The following is a 17,972-nucleotide window of genomic DNA, read 5'->3' on the forward strand; positions in this document are numbered from 1 at the left end:
TAAAATGACTCCTCATGAACATTGCAAGATATGGTAAATATGCTTGTGTAAATAATAAAGATAATTTAAAAAGCTTTATCATCTATATATCTAAAATAATTATCTTGTTCATATACATTATATTTGTGTTTCTGTATAGTTTTTGGACAACCATTTTTTTCCTTAGAGATTTTTTCTGATATATTCGTTTCACATAAATATATCCTTCTGTAAATTTACTGATATGAAAATATGAAATATTATATTTTATATTTCATATTTTAAATAAAATTTAAAATCACTCCTACAAAGAAATAGAGCACACATCTCTTATATGATGGTTTGCTGGACTCCCAGTGGAAATACACAATGAATAAAATGAACTACTGACTAAAACAGATTAGATGCCAAACTCAGTTAGTCCTTGCCTAATTCTATAAAAGTATGTCAGTTAGGGACTTTCTTGACCTAAGGAAAAAACAAATCTCTCAACAATATCCTAGCTGATTACTTATTCCAAACCAATTATGCCACAGCCAGTGCTCTTTGGGAACAAAATGCAGCTACACGTGCGTAATCTATTCTCTTAGCCAACTTGCATAAAGATACTGCCTTTATGAAGCATGTTATTAGGTAACACTAGCAACTAGGCCAGAGTAATTATGAAGGAGAACAATGAAACAAAAATTAAATCCTGTTTAGGCACAATTCTTTAAGGGTTTCATGTTATTCTAGCTGAGTGTTTCCACTTGAAATCTTTCATGGTAGAATTGCTCCAAAAGTCTCAGAATCATCTACAGCTATTTGGTTAATATCATAAATTTTATTAGGTAAACATTTGTGGCATGTAAGTGCTAGGATTATTAGAAGGAATGAAAAGGCAAATATTTTGGACAAAGAAAGAAAACAGATCCAGAATTCTGAGTAGCTAAGCCTTGTACGTAAAGCCATTGGACACACATGATGGAATTAGGGCAGTGTGGGCAGGTAGATGCTATAATGCCTAAATTAAATGACCTAAAGGGGATGAGAAGGGAGTTTAGAATTGGAAATGGTACTTCAGAAAATGAGGCTAGGTCAAGTAGTATATGAGCATGAGCATCAGTAGGAAGCAGGATATGGCAACTTGTTTTGTGAAAAGCAGGCACAGTCTAAGGTAAGTCTATTGTTCCCCAAAGGCCACTCGCAGTTACTGTTAACACACTTCCCTGCTTTCACCAGAGCCTTCAGGAGCTGTGACAGTGCTGGCAAATGCGATGCTCCTGACAAGTCTGTCTGCTTCTATAGCGTGTCAAGAAAGCTAAACACTACTAATAATACTAATGGAGAGATTATCTTTAGTGCTGATTTTTTTTCTTCTTCTTCAAAAAAAAATAAAATAAATAAATAAAACTGGGAGGTTTGTTTTAATACTCCACCCTTTCCAAAGAGGTTGCAGGAAGCAATTGAACCTCTCAGGAGAAGCCTTCTTTTTCAAGTTTTCTATTCAATTAAAACACATTAAGCTGCTCAAAAGTGAACTCTTTACTAGGATGTTTTAAACATTAAAAAAAAAAAACAAAACTAACAACAACATCAGTAACCCTTTGTCTGAAGATGAGACTGTTTGCTAGACTGTGTGGACAAAGGGACAGTTGTTTTTTTTTTTAATGTCCATGAAAATGGTAAGGTTGTAGCATAGTTCCCCCATTTAGAGCTGACCCTTCTCCAACGGTACCTGTCACAATGGCTATGTCGTGGCCAGTTAGATAAAACTAATGTGACGATTTCTTCAGAAACAATATGTAAGCAGAATATTTGGAGACCATTTAAGAATGGACAAGATAAAATTGTAAAAATAAAAGAACGTTATATTTTTAATATGCCCATAGATTTTACTAGAAAGAAGATAGCTAGTGAAGGGCATTTCACATATGACTAAATGGTAGTCAAAACCACTTCCACAATGCACGACCCATTTTCATTAACAAGGAGGGTCTAATGGGAGGGGGTAGATCACAGATGAGCCTAAATAATGGTACCAAACTGCCTGTATTTACTGAAAAGAAAACTAATAAATTAAATTTAAAAAAAAACACTTCCAATAAAAATAAGTTCATGACGTTCTCAATACTATTTTAATTAAGTATTGAAATAAAGGGATTTTTCGTGTCATAAAAAATGGCATTATACAAAATATATATTTCATGAATTTCAGAATTGCCCTCCTAAAACTTACAGTAAAGATCACCTTTTCCATAGCACAATGAAGCCATGTACAGTCTTTTTTCTTGTTTATGCTTTTGAAAGTTAAAAGTTAAACAGATAATTTTATAAGAAAAAAGCAGGAAGGCCAAATTGTTTTCTGTTATTGGAATTGTTACTGAGCCCTGCTGTCTGTCTTCTGCACATGTTAGAATTCTGTCAATCCTTCTTTTCTGCCATAGATTTTAGCTCTAAGGGGAGTTTGCCTTTAAAACTAAGACACACTGTGTCTTATGTTTAACCCTGTTCCATGCAGCTCAGCACAACTTATCATGCTTTGACAGCTAATATTTAAAAGAGAACACACACATATTTTGAGGTTTGATAACTGCTATCAATCTCGATAATGGGTATCCAATCCAAAATTGTGACAGATATCTAGTGGATTGAGCATCTACCACAAGCAGCTAATGCTAAGTTAAATGCATCAGCAAAGCTGCTAATTCATGTCTGTAATTAAAAATAAAGCAAATAAATGTCACACAAATAATGGAAGGCTGAAAAGTCCATGCCACACTACAAAATGTACCAACGATGAAATTTGCTGCTGCCAATGTTGAATTTACCTTTCTTCACATGTGCGTGCATACACACACACACACACACACACACACACACACATATATGAAGATGGCAAATTTAATGGTTAAAATTCCAGATCTTTCAGCTCCTGGTATCATTGTAACTTGTTTTCTGAGATGCTGCCAGCAGAAAATGCAATAATGTCTGAAAATAGCAAAGCTATGATGCTTAGAAAATGCTCTCCTTAACAGAGTAAATCAAGATGCAGTGGCCTCCCTCTGAAAGTCAGATTGTAGCACAGGGCATGGTGGGTAATGCTATGTAAATTGCCATGAATGCAATTGGGATGTTATTAGGGCAATACCAAATGGTGGTCACTAATGACCTCAGAATTTGATTTCTAGGTGCATTTTATTTTTTTTTCTCTTCACTTGAAACTAGAGAGACTACAGCCTTATCATGGTTAGAAGAGTAAATAAAAAGTATGAGTTTATCCATAGTTACTGTTGTATTTTAGACTAACAAAATTTAAAGACAGTAGCTGAGTCTCTTTTAAATTATTTTAATGAAGATGATATGTAAATCAGGACATTATATTCTGATTTTCAATTTAAGGGTAAATTTTCATATAAAGTTCCCAGTAAAGAAAGCATGTTGCATAATATTTGGTTTAGACCTTTACATTATTTAGAAACATAATAGAGACAGGGGTTACCATGCATGTATATTCTGGCTTTCCAGTGTCCTTTACATATTACCAATAAGTTGTTTAGGTATTAAAAAGACTGCATTGTATATTCCCATAGCCATTTGTTCTGGGAAGTTTGGCTATTGAATATGGTAGGGTCATTTTTATACTGGAATGAGTTTTAATACACAGCTGATACATTTTTGTTGAGGTGAAATAAAATAAAAATGTTTCACTGTGAAGTCTTCCCATAACTCTGGTTAAGATTTTAAAAATAAATCATAACAAGAGCTCCAAGAAAATATTTATTGTTCTTCCTAAGCCTTGGGAGAAATACTTCTCTGTGGCTGTCATTCAGAGTGAATCAAGATAGCACCATTCAGACATTGCTAGAGAATTGCTAAGGCATTGTCAAAAACACACGTGGAGTAAAACCAATTGCCTTTTGATTTACTAACAATTTAGAGCAGTATTCAGAGCTGATTGACATAAGTAATGAAAGGTAATTTTTTATTGTGCTGAACCTTGATTAGGTTTAAAGTAGCTTACAATTATTTTTCTTGTTTTTTAATTATAAAATTAAATGCCACATTGAGCCTTCCCTGCACAAATGGCATTGTAATTCATGTATCTTAGACACAAAAATACTTTTGCTTGCTCAGAAATTGATATTAGAGTATAATATCATATTCATATATGTATTTGTGTATATGTACTTCATTTTAACTAATCTTGAATTTTTCTTATATTATGAGGATCAATGGCTTGAAGGTAATTAAATTTAATGTAAATTTTTCTTCTTTTTAAATTACCATTATAGAAAGATGTTTTTCTCTTTAAGGATTGCAATCCACATGTAAAATTTTATAGTTAGAATTCTTGTGTTCTTTCTACCCTGATTGCTATGCCTCATGTATACTCAGTTTGATTTATTTTATATCCCATTATTGGTTTAGTTCAAGAAAAATAAATTAAACAATGAATAGGCTACAGATATTTCCCAAGGGTAAAGGCACTTGATTTTATTTTTCCCTCTTCCTACATCATATTGCAATAAGCGTCTTTTCAAACTTATGACAAGCAGTCTCTGCTGCCTCTCTTTTTTTTTATTCCAACATATAGTTTCTACATAAGTAGTGTTGGACAGGGAGACTTTTCATTAAATATGTTTGCACATTAAAATTACAGGGGTAAAATTTTAAACACATCTTGGTTAACATAACCCATATGAATTTCCTACAGCACAGATAATCTCCCTGCACACATTCTCTGAGAGACTGTAACAAAGGGGAAGCAACACAAACCCGAGAACAATTCTGCTTGATTTTCCTCTGCAGTCATTTTATCGGGGACAAGGAATATTCCACTGTGGTGCCCAGATGAAGGCTGCATGCATTCCCCAGAACTGCATTGTAGAAGAAAATGAAAAACCTAATAGCATTTTGATGTATTCCAGTTAGGTTTTCCATTAAGAGAAAAAGGTGATATGTTCACACCATTTGTCAGGAAAAGAAGAAATGAAAAAAAATGTTGACAATTTCATTACACTCTGGTTATGGGGTGATCTGAACTTACCTATTACAAGATAAAAAAAAAAACTATTCCAGATATTATTAGTTGAAAATGTTATTGTTTATAGTTACTTTAACATGTGCTACAACTATAGAGGTGATATAGTTGTGTAAGCTAAGATTTAAATGGAGATATTTTATATCATTTACAGTTCTTGCTGAAAATTTGGGTACTTTTAAATGCCATTGCATCACACCAAATTACATATTGCCCGAAATTTCTGACAAATTCAGCCCTGAAAAGAGGATGCACAAATACCATAAAATGTTGCTAAGTACATCATCCTTTTCTTGACCTATCTATTTGTTCAGAAGATCTTTCTCCTATTTCTCACATTTTTCCCTTTTATTATTGACTATAGGACTCCTGGATTTTCTGCAGAGAACATTTCCCTAGGGACTTTGTCGCTGTCCACTCAAAATCAAAAGTTAAAAAAACAACATATTTTCCAGAGTACCAGAGAGACAAGAGGGTAGATTCAATCTACTCAACTGAAAATTGAAAATTATACACAACTTTGCTGGTGTTTACTAATTTCTGTACTAGTTCTCAACTTTTAATATTAAGGTTCTTATATTGAATCACATTTGGTATATGGCTATTAAAGCATATTTATTAACATTATATTATTATTATTATTATTATAAAATATTTGATTCTCTGGTTTTCAAAATAAATTTTGTTGTAAAATATATCATATATGTTGGATTTTGAAATATAAGGATATTACATATTAAATTCTATAACAAAAGTACTTTTAATCTGATTTAAAAAGACAAATACAGTAACATTTATTTTAAAATCATTAATTGCTGAATTATCAAAGTGCTCTTAACTGAGGAAGAAATGGATAATAACTGTTTTATTTTATCTTTTAAGAAGTAGCATAATAAGTATTGCTGCATAATAATGTGTGGCATGGAGTACTGAACACTACAAAGTAGTGCCTTGTACTGAACCACATTTAGGACAATCTGATAGGTCAAGTACACAACAAAAGGGGAAATAAGCAGCAGAGACAGAATGTCAAAAGAACAAGGCTGACTGTGAAGTAATTTGCCCTTAGTGTACTACATCATATTTACTTAAATGATTATTATCTCCTTTCAGCCTCATAACATTGGTGCAGAAAATCGTGTTAGTATACTTAAATTTAATTGGTACTCTATTTCTAATACAATGATTAGAGCCTTGCAGAATTTCCCTAAGGAAGGAAACTCATGTAGCTCATGAACATCTTTCAGATGGACTTTCTCAATCCAGATCAGATATGAAGGTACTGCACCTAAAGAAGATACTTTGAGACAAGCCGTCCACTTTGCTTTTGTACCATCTTCTTATTGAGTTGGTTATAAAGTAAATCTCAATTAAAAGTGTCATAAAATCCTGGTTTAAAGGCACATACAAACTGAGCATAAGACATGTGCTTTATCAAATTGTAACGAGTAACATGCATCACATTTCTACTGTTCAAATGTTTTCTCTCTCCCTCTCTCTTTCTTTCTTTTTTCTTTTTCTTTTCTTTTCTTTTTTCCTTTTTTTTTTTTTTTTTTTCTTACACATATGACTTCCAATTCAGGCAGTTACTCTAAAATATGTTAAGATCCTGTTGCAGTCCGGTTCGCATTGCTGGTAGAAATCACCCAACCAAGAGCAGCTTCCGGGAAAAAGAGATTTATTTTGGCTTACAGGCTTGAGAGGAAGCTCCACGATGGCAGGGGAAATCGATGGCATGAGCAGAAGGTGGACATCACCCCTGGCCAACATAAGGTGGACCACAGCAAGAGGAGGGTGTGTCAAACACTGGCATGGGGAAACTGGCTATAAAGCCATAAGCCCACCCCCAACAATACACTCCCTCCAGGAAGCATTAATTCCTAAATATCCATCAGCTGGGAACCTAGCATTCAGAACACCTAAGTTTATGGGGGACACCTGAATCAAACCACCACAGATCCATTTACAAAGAATCTGGCTCTTCCCTTCCAAAAACAACACAAAGTCTGTCCATTCCCATCCATTTAAAGTTAGGGGTGGCTATAAGCTTTATTTACTTTTAATTTTGGATATGTGGCCAACAGGGATCTGTCCTACATCTGGGAAGATGTTTTGTAGTTAGTATTACCTTTGAGTGTTTTATTTTCCTCGTTTTGCCTTAATATCAGCAATATCTTTGACAGTAGCTGCTCTATTAACTGTGTTCTCCAACAAAAGAAGAGACATGACTTTTGAGCAGAGCTCACTGCCGACTTGTAACAAGCCTGGAATGTGAGCTATAAATGAGCTTTTGTTATTTCTTAAAATACTTTTAAAGATCATTTGAGAAAGAGAGTATGGGTGCACCAGGACCTTCTACCACTACAAACAAACTCCAAACACATGTGCCACCCTGTGTATCTTGCTTTATTTTGTACCTTGGGCTGTTAGGCTTTGCAAGCAAGTACTTTTAGCACCTGAGCCCCTTTTGCAGTTTTATGCCACTGAAATTTGGGGTGTTTTTTCACTACTTAGAGTTTAATGAGATGATGACTGAAACATTTCTGAGACTCTTATGATCATCATTTTTATTTTCAAATAAGGAAAATTAAACCTCTAAGAAGACACATGAAGTCTTTCACAAGAATATTTGAACAACAAAACTGGAGAAATAATCAAAACAAAGATTTTCTGACATTAAATCCTATGCATTTGAAAACTAAAAATAATTAAATCAGTAATTTACATATATTATGGCCTGTGAGCCAAGGACCAAGCCAAGCACTTTTGACTTTGTAATCCTGTGTTACCATTTAATAGTTTTTTGGTACATTTAATAGCTTATTCATTTCACAGATGAGAAAATAGAGAATTAATAAGATTAATGACTTGTTCTGCATAATAATAATCATAAATGCTTACACATAATTTTGTTTTGCCAACTTGCCTATATATTTCAGTTCATAATATATTTTTCCTCACTGTTCAAGTAGTACCCAACTTGAAAGAATTTTAATAAACTTATAAGGATCACACTTTTTCTTAATAGTCAATTGTAAAGGATTTTCCATAGAAAATGTAAATATTATTTAAATATATTTAATGTCTACAACTTTCTTGGTCTTCTTCCTGAATGAAGCTTCAAATGAATTAATGTATCTCCTTTTAAATCTGATTTTATACACTTTTATCAACTCTACACATACAATATAGATACAATAAAATATTATCATTGTTTCTAACCAGCAATACCTGAGTTTGAGCAAAAATCAAGGGAAATTATTAGCAGCAAAGAATAGGAGAGTAGGCATAAAAGAACAGCAATAGGAAGGTCAAGGCTAAATGTTGATGTCACGTCATTATCAGTGATATTGTATCAAATCAAATGACCTTACTTAAGGATTTTAGTGTACTTTTCTTCCCAAAGTCTTCTGCGAACAATGTGAACACTTTGCACAATCATGATGAAATTCCACCATTAGTTTACCCTCTCCATGCCTTTTCCTGGCCTCTCAGTTAAAATTTCAGGGCTTATATCAGTTTAAAATTCAGCCTGTGGAAGACTCAGGTATTAAAGTTATAATCTATTTCACTTATAACATTATTATTTGAGTTTGATATGATATAAATTTGCATGTGAAAGTATGACTTGGAAATAGTTTTTAAATCCAATGTGCACACACATACACACAACCCCACTTTCTTATTTTTTTTTTGCTCTTGAAACCAAGAATATAAAAGCTAATAAAAGAATATTCTCATTATTTACTTTATTTTCCAAAATAAATTCACATTCATTGTGATAGAGATCCCAAAGTATTTCAATGCATCCTATAAAGAAGAAATAATCTCCTCGTTCAAACAAATGGACTTTATTCATAAGAATAAAATATGTGATACAAATGTGGTCAGTGATCTTACTTAGGATGTGTCTGTGCAATTTGCAAGATTTTAGAGTATTATAGTTTGTGACATTTATTTCCTATTCCTTATTCCATCCACATACAAAGGGAGACCAATTTTAGAGATACAAGAGCATAGTGCAGGACAAGTGGTTCCAAATAATATTGAATACTGTGAGATAAGCCTCCACACATCCAGCTCAGGAGAGGTGCAACTATTTAGAGCAGATTAAAGTCCTGGATTGGACATGAGGGTAGTCAAGAAAACACTAAACACTCTTTTTTCTCCTTTATGTCTTCTGATATCAATATTATCAGAACAAGAACATTTCACATCTACTTCAAGCATCAATAATATATTCTGGTATATGAACAGAACTCTGTTCATATGAAGACATTCGGACAATATTATTTCCTATCTTTCTCTGAAAAAGTTAATATTACTATCATTATTTTGCAGATGAATATGTTAAGTATGAATGAACTGATTTGAATTTATGTTTAAATCCCAGCATATTTGTATACCATGACGGCCTCATGCCATTGACTATATTTCTGATCATATTTACCATGTAATGACTTTTGGAAAACTTTTGTGCTATTGGTAATCAACAGAATATATATAAATTTTGTGTTATTAAATATCAACAGGATACAGTATAGTATTTGGAAAATGGTCTCAAAATAGTACTTATTGAAGCATAACATCCCAAATTGTCCAGAACTGGAAAAATTTGTAAAGAGCCAATGGAAAACAATTGTTTAAATTAGGACAAATGGAGTAATTTTGAGTATTTCTATTATATAATGAACTCTGCTCATGCTTCATTTTTTTTTTTGTGGTCCCGAATCATGGTATCAATGCCTTCTGATATTGAGATGCTAAAATTTATTTTTTATGATTCCAAAACATCATGGAGTTTTTCATAGATTTTTTTTTTTTTTTTTTTTTTTTTTGGTTTTTCGAGGTAGAGTCTCACTCTAGCCCAGGATGACCTGGAATTCACTATGGAGTCTCAGGATGGCCTTGAACTCACTGTGATCCTCCTACCTCTGCTTCCCAGGTGCTAGGATTAAAGGCGTGCACCACCATGCCCAGCTTTCATAGATTTTTAAAAAGAAAGAGAACTAGGAATGATGGAAGTTCTTTCTCTAAATACTATCATACCAAATATAAAATGAAGTTGTAATCAACAGTACATGATTTTCTTTTTTTTAATTTTTAAAATATATTTTATTTATTTATTTATTTATTTATTTATTTGAGAAAGAATGACAGAGAGAGAGAGAGAATGGGCATGCCAGGGCCTTCAGCCAGTGCAACTAAACTCCAGACGCATGCATTCCCCCTTGTGCATCTCGTTTACGTGGGTCCTGGATAATAGAACTGGGATCCTTTGGCTTTGCAGGCAAATGTCTTAACCACAAAGCCATCTCTCCAGGCACTGAGTAATTTATTCAGACCCTGATTATAAAGAGAAAGCAAAGATGTCTGGGGATCCAGCTCAGGTTTTGACTCATTCAAGTTCTTTTTTAGTTTTTCTCTGAAGCAGGGTCTTTAGTTTTTCTCTGAATCAGGCCTGACCTGGAACTCACTCTGTCATCCCAGGCTGGCCTCAAACTCACATCAGTCCTCCTACCTGTTCCACCAGAGTGCTGGTGCTAAAGGCGTGTGTCACCACACTCGGCTCACTCCAGTTTTTATTTTGAGGGAGTAGCCTGTTTCACCTTGCCTGGCTTAGATGCTGCTGTGGCTTTGATATGGTTTGATATCTTCTCCCAAAGGTTCACGTGTCATCCTGTGGCAATATCAGGAGGTGGTGGGATCCTTAAGAGATGGGGCATACAAGGTAATTTGGTCATGAGGTCACTGCCCTTGAAAGAGATTCATACTGATTTCACAGAGTGAGTAGGTTCTCCAGAGAGCGTGTTGCTATACAAGAGTGAGCCTGATTTCTGAGGTGCTATAGTTTCCTTCCTTCATTTCCTTTTTTTTTAAGTATTTTATATTTATTTACTTATTTGACAGGGAAAGAAGGGGAGAGAGAAAGAGAGAAAGGGTGTGCCAGGGCCTCTAGCCACTGCAAATGATCTCCAGATGCATGCACCCTCTTGTGCATCTGGTTACCGTGGGTCCTGGGGAATAGAAACTGGGTCCTTTGGGTTTGCAGGCAAATGCCTTAATTGCTAAGCCATCCCTGATGATTTTCAATTGTAGTAATCAGTTACTTGTGACTTAAGAATCAGTAGAAACCACAAAAGGATATGTCCAATAACTGTATATAACTGTATATATAGATTTTATTTTTATTTATTTATTTATTAGACACAGAGAGATGGAAAGACAGAGAGAAAGTGACAATGGGCACACCAGGGGCTCAAGCCTCTGCAAACAAACTCTAGACACATGTGCCACCATGGGCTTCTGGCTTATGTGGGACCTGGAGAATCGAACCTGGGTTCTTAGGTTTCACACACATGTGCCTTAACCACCAAGCAATCTCTCCAGCCCTCATGTCTTTCTTAAATTAAATTTTTTCTGGACCACTATGGGCCAATGATATTAATTCACTTAGCAGAAAATCAGTGGTTACAGAAAAAAGTTTTCAATATAAGAAAGTAGGGTCTTTTCCACTGTAGGTTAGTGGTAAGACCCTAGTGCTGAAGAAACCATATGCTGTTGGCACATAACAGGGAGTGACAGGACTTGAAGCTGGAAGAGAGTCAGTCTCCAGACAACACATCTAGTGCCAGAAGGTGCTACAGGAGAGACTGGGGGAAAATGATCAATATCTATCCAAGCAACTCATGGTGTAGCCTACTTAGTAGCAAACAAGCTCTCGTGATGTTCATATAAGTGGAATAGTGGTGCATAGCCATGGTGGGAAACCAACTGCTCTGGATTTGGCTAGCTGATCTGCTCAGTAGGAGGGAACCCTTAGCTGGAGCTGGGAAACAAGTCAAAACCATATCCAAAAATGAGCCCACTCTTTATTAAACTCTCTCCAAAAAAATAATGGTTGTCACATTTATTTGGTTCTAACTTTACTGTCCATTGGAGAATCTGCTTCTCTTTTGCAGATAGAAGCAGATCCTAAGGAGAGAACCACCCATCATACCTCAAAAGGGCCCCAGCTGCAACTAAGAATAATTGAGGAAACATGCAAGAATGTTGTTTTCTTGGTGAACCTGGAACCAGTACAATGGTGAATGAGATAGACACAGAGAACAATCAATCGCTACCAAACCATATATCCAGAGACACAGAGGCACCCAAGATCTCAGCACTGAAGCAGACCTAATGTGAATGCAACATGGCTCAGGGAAATTTGCAGAAGAGGGGGTGGAAAGACTGTCAGAGCCACTCCTTGGGCCATGACACACAGAGACATTTCCACCTACACAAAACTGAAGGCTAACCCCACAATGCACTACCATATACCCCAACAAGGAGGGTCCCTGTGGAAGAGGGAGGAAGCTAACACTGGTACCAACTTGACTGTATTCACTGACTACAAAAAGAAAAGATTAAAAAAAAAAGAAGAAAAAAAAAAGAAAGTAGGGTCTTATATAAAACAGCAAGGCAGAAAATACTGTTTGTTGCACATTATCACATCAGTGGAGCTATCTGGTAGTTATCTAAAACGTTCAAGAGAACTATAATATGTATAATTTTAAATGCAAGCAATGTACAGTACAATTACACATAATTCTTGAGATTTTTCATTAATCTGTATAATGGGCTCCAATAATAATGAGTCGATAGAACACCTTTTGCCTGTTTTCCTAGTGTCCTTTCAGCTTATTTCTCAAAAGCATCATAAACCAGACAAAGTAAAGTAACTATACTGACTAATTATTGAAAATTCAGGGAAAAAACTATTACTTTCATATTAAATAAGTGTTTATGTTATCTTCATTGCAAAGAATTTCAAAGTAGATATAATGGGTTCATGATGACAGGCTAGAAGTAAACTCTAAACAGAAACAGAGATTTAACATAGACTAAGGATTCACATAGGATTGTGTTCTTGGGTATCATATGTAAAAGCTCTGAGTTGTCCTATTCTGTGCAGGGAAACTCAAAAGAAGATGCTGAGTACAGTAGTATAATGGTCGATGAGGAAGAAACGTGTAAGTCAGCAGATGCCAGCCAGTTGATGATCAGAAATCCTGAGGAAATTCTGCATGTCAGTGGCTGAGATCAGAATTAATCCATTTGTACATACTTCACTGCAAGGGCAGAAAAAAGACCTTGAAGAAAAATCTGCATATTTGGAAATACAAATAGTAAATCAATTCTGATGCTGATGATTTTTCTCAAGGCCTTATGCAGGAAATTTTTGAGAATTACAGTTTCTGAGAATGAGTTTGTCTTTAAAGTGAACATAGTGTCATGTCAATACCAAGTGGATTAGGTTACCATTCCATAAAGGAAGATCACCAACTCATTTTAAAGAAATCAGAAGAGTGATATTGAAATACATACAAATTGTGAAAATGGTCCTTGATCTCAAACACTTGCACCCAAAAGTAGCAAGGACAATCTTTACTGCAGTATTTGCTCATTGGTCTCTGACAGATTTTAGGACCGCCATTCTTTCACGCTTGTTCTGTTGCAGTTTTCTCACCATTCTCAGGTGGGTGTGAAAACGCATCAGTTAGCACCACCAGCAGAATTAGGAAGCCAAGAAGAACTTGGAAATTTGTCAACATTTACAATTTCTTCATAACCATCGCCTGCCCCAAATGTATTTGCTTGTGACCATTAATCTGTATATTTGGACTTTTTAATTAATTAATGAATTAATTAATTAGTTTGGTTTTTCAGTGCAGGGCTTGACTCTAGTCCAGACTGACCTGAAATGTACTATACAGTTTCATAGTACTCTGAAACTTACAGCAATCTGCCTACTTCTGCCTCCCAAGTACTGGAATTACAAAGTTGTGTGCCACCACACCTGGCTTCATTTCTTTCTACACTGTCTAAACCCTTTCATTAAGTATTTTCTACTCTGTTAATCTCAACTGCTGCTTTCATCCTCTCTCACATTGGATCCTTTAGTGGAGTAACTTTACCAAATATGCATCAAAAAGTCTGAAAGTACTGAGAAATTTTTCAATTAGCACTTTTGTTTTTAAGATGTTAAAACTATATCTTGGTAAAATAGTATATTATTTTAGAGTTAAATTAGACTTCAAATATATCATCATAAAATACAGTTAAGAGGGAGAGCTTTTCTTTCTTCCCTTGGGCACAGTGTAGACCCAATCTGCTCGTTGAACCACCTATAATTATTAATTGAAAAGAAATAAAGTAGGAGAGCTTAAACAAAACTGAAATAAATTATAAATGAGTTATATAATTAGGTTTCATGAAAGAAAACTGAAGAGCCACAAACTTCAACATGAAGGAAGTGAATAAATCAGATTATCTTTTGCCATTAATAATCAAATGTAATGCTGATTATGATAAACAGCTCTTTTTTTCCCTCACTTCTGGGTTGGGGTAGTAGGACCTTAGCAGTTTAAGTCCCCATGAAATTCATTCTATTCTATATCATATTGTTTGGTAGTAAAGACCTATATTGACAATGATCTTTTATTCATTTTGGTTTGAGGATTTAGGAGTTTACACTCTACAGAAATAAAGAGAGAGAAAAAAAATGGATGACTCAAAGGATCTTTTTGAAAAGATGGTGACGTATTTTGAGGCCAAATCATAAAAATAGTGAATTTCATGCTGTTCCCTGGGAGCAATCAGATGTCAACCTTCAGACAGACCTAGGGAATGCATTCCCTAGGTAAAGGCAAACAGTGCTTCTTCTATCTCTAGGAGACAGGTGGTAAAACTCTGACCAGCATCTTGAAATCTCATAAATGGTGACTGAGAGACAGAACTAGCCTTGTTTGTTATCCCAAATTTCTGACAAACATATATGAGAACACTAAGATATGTTTTCTTTGTAGCCACTATGTTTCTTGGTAATTTAATATTTTGTGTAATGTAGTATAATGAGTGGCATCATGGAAAATGTGAACCTTGATGTGACTAAGAGAAGTAGATGGTAGGAAACACTTCCATGGATCTTTAGGGAAGGCTTGTGAAAGCTTCTACAGAAGGTCCTCAAAGCATTTTCTAGTGAGGAGAGAGGGGTGCAGGAATAGAATGATAATGGAAACTATGCGACATGGAATCCTTTTATGGGGAAGCAAAATTTATCATCATTGCTTCTTATGGAGATAGAGTAAGTAGATGATGGCTCTAGTGAGTTGATTGCCAAGGGAAGTGTTTCCTGGCAGACATTTAAATGTGTTGCTTGATTATTCATTGTTGCTAAAAATGTGAGATAAAAGTGGAAAAGCTTTAGGAAGAAATAATACACATAAATGTGCTTGAACTTGCTGTATTGGAAACTTTCTAATTTTACTAGATTACAAATTACACTAAAATGAAGAAGTAATTTATTGGGCAAAGAACAGTTCCAGGTACTGTTTGGAATGTGTGACCACAACTGAGCCAAGTGTAAAACAAATTCAAGAACTTCTTTGAAAGTGTGACCATCACTAAGCCAAATTTAAAACAAATCTAGGGACTGTTTAGAATGTGTACCATGACTGAGCTCAGTGTACCACAAATTCAGGGACTGCATAGAACCTGTACCCAAAGTTAAGCCAGTGTACCACAACCCCCTAGACCACTTAGAACCTGTGGTTATGAGTAAGCCAAATGTACACAGGAAAGGATCTGTTAAAATCTCAGAAGCTGGGCTGGAGAGATGGCTTAGCAGTTAAGCGCTTGCCTGTGAAGCCTAAGGACCCCGGTTCGAGGCTCGGTTCCCCAGGTCCCAGGTTAGCCAGATGCACAAGGGGGCGCACGCGTCTGGAGTTCGTTTGCAGAGGCTGGAAGCCCTGGTGCGCCCATTCTCTCTCTCTCCCTCTATCTGTCTTTCTCTCTGTGTCTGTCGCTCTCAAATAAAAAAAAAAAAATTAAAAAAAAATCTCAGAAGCTTCTGAAATGATCCCTGTGTTTAGAAGATCAGGTACAAAGTTTTTAAGCTTGAAAGGTAAAACACCTTTGTAAAAACAGCAAATCAAGAATGCTCATCTTGAAGATATTTGCTCATCCTTGTGTGAAATCTAACCAAGCAGGTCAATAGGTAACCTGGGGACTTTTGTCATTGGTTTGTATTCATAGTATATAGTACTGGGTTTCATAAGGGCATTTTGATACAAGGATCTAATGGACTTGGTATATATTCAACTCCATACCCCCTTCTCTTTCCATTTCTATTTATTTCTACCTGATGTCAGTCCTCTTTGTTCCCCTAGAATTTTGCTTTGATTTTCATGCCATGTATACATTCTATACATTCATGATTACATTTATCAATATAAAGTCTAGGAACTACAAATGAGAGGAAAAATATCTATTTGAGATTTGCAGTTATTTAGTATGGTAATCTCTAGAATTATGTGCGAAGAAATAATATCAGCTTGGATTGAAAGGGGAAAACAGATTATAAAATGAATCTTTTTGACTCCCAAAGCTTCTATAGGGAAAAGGATTTCTTATAATACTACTAAGCCACACATAAGCTATTTTTTATAGAAAGTGAAAATAAGCAAGAAAACATAACCAGGAACTGGTGGACACATTCACAAGCTGCTAAGATATCCCCAAAGCCTTAAACTTCACAAAGTAACTGCCAATATATAACCTTCTGGGTATCAGAACACTTTTGGACCAGTCTGATTCTTTCATACTTGCATATTCCATTTTACAAAAGGACAATATGTAATGGTTATTTTATGTTTTATTTCTTTTCTTTTTCAAGGTAGGTTCTCACTCTAGTTCAGGCTGACCTGGAGATCACTCTGTAGACTCAGGGTGGCCTTGAAGACATGGCAATCCTCTCACCTCTCCCTCCCAAGTGCTGGGGTAAAGATGTGCACCACCACTCCCAGTTCTTATGTTTGTTTTGGTATTATTTTTGAGTCATTGGAACAGAGTACCTGACTCTATAGTTCTCTGAGATTAAGAGGGTTTCAGATGGACAGGCAAAATTATCCTTAAATTTAACTAAAAAAAATTCATATTGAACAAAACATGCCTGGCTTTTTCAAAATGAAGACCATGTTTGTATGACATTGCCATATATAGTACACCCTTAATTTTGGTCATGTGTATAAGTGAATGTGCCTTCATTATAATTAACAGGAACTGAAGCTGGGAAAAAGCATGCAAGATAAAGGGGAAGGGGAGAGAAAGTGATAATGCAATATTTAGTTTACTGTACTAATTTGGTATTGGACTGATTTGGGCTTCATCAAAGATCCATTTTCTTTTAGTTGCCCTATTTATCTGAATTTCAAATGACAGTGTCTGTATATATTTATTTATTGAAAACCATATTTTATTCATTATTTTTCAAGTAAAGAGAGCAAGAGAGAATGACAAGAATGAATGAGAATTGGCATAACAGTGCCTCATGCCACTGCCAAAAACTCCAGCTTCATGTGCCAGTTGGTGCATCTGGCTTAAGTGGGCACTGGGAAATTGAACCCAGTCTGACAGCCTTTGCAAACAAACACTAAGCCATCTCCACAGCCTCCTGTATATATTTGAAGTCTTCATAGAGGGTCATGTTCTTCCTCCTTCAATAGTCCCCACCTTAAGGAGAGCTCTGACTCTAGAATCCCAGTAGCAGAAAGGCAAGCTTCATTGCTGTACCTGAGACAGGAACCTGGAAGGTGCCAGTTGGATTACTTCAACTATATGTTCTATCTTCTTGGAATAGAATAATGGTGGAAAGGAGCCTGTCAGGTTTCTTTAAGAAATTCTTGATTTCTCAAATTAGAACAAAGAATGAAGAACAGACAGACAAGATTACACACTGATCTTTCAGTTGCATCTTAAAGTTTCTCAATGATGTTTGAAGATGACAACAGCTGAGTTTTAGCACTGTGGCTAATTTCCTAGATCTAAATGGGAGAGAAAATTCTTGCTCAGTAGAGAAGTGGTTCTGAAATTGTTTGATTACGAGATGACTCCAGCACTTGCCCCTTAATCTTGATCTTCTTTCTGC

Source organism: Jaculus jaculus, chromosome 2, assembly GCF_020740685.1.
Source record: "Jaculus jaculus isolate mJacJac1 chromosome 2, mJacJac1.mat.Y.cur, whole genome shotgun sequence".
In the NCBI taxonomy this organism is placed as follows: Eukaryota; Metazoa; Chordata; class Mammalia; order Rodentia; family Dipodidae; genus Jaculus; species Jaculus jaculus.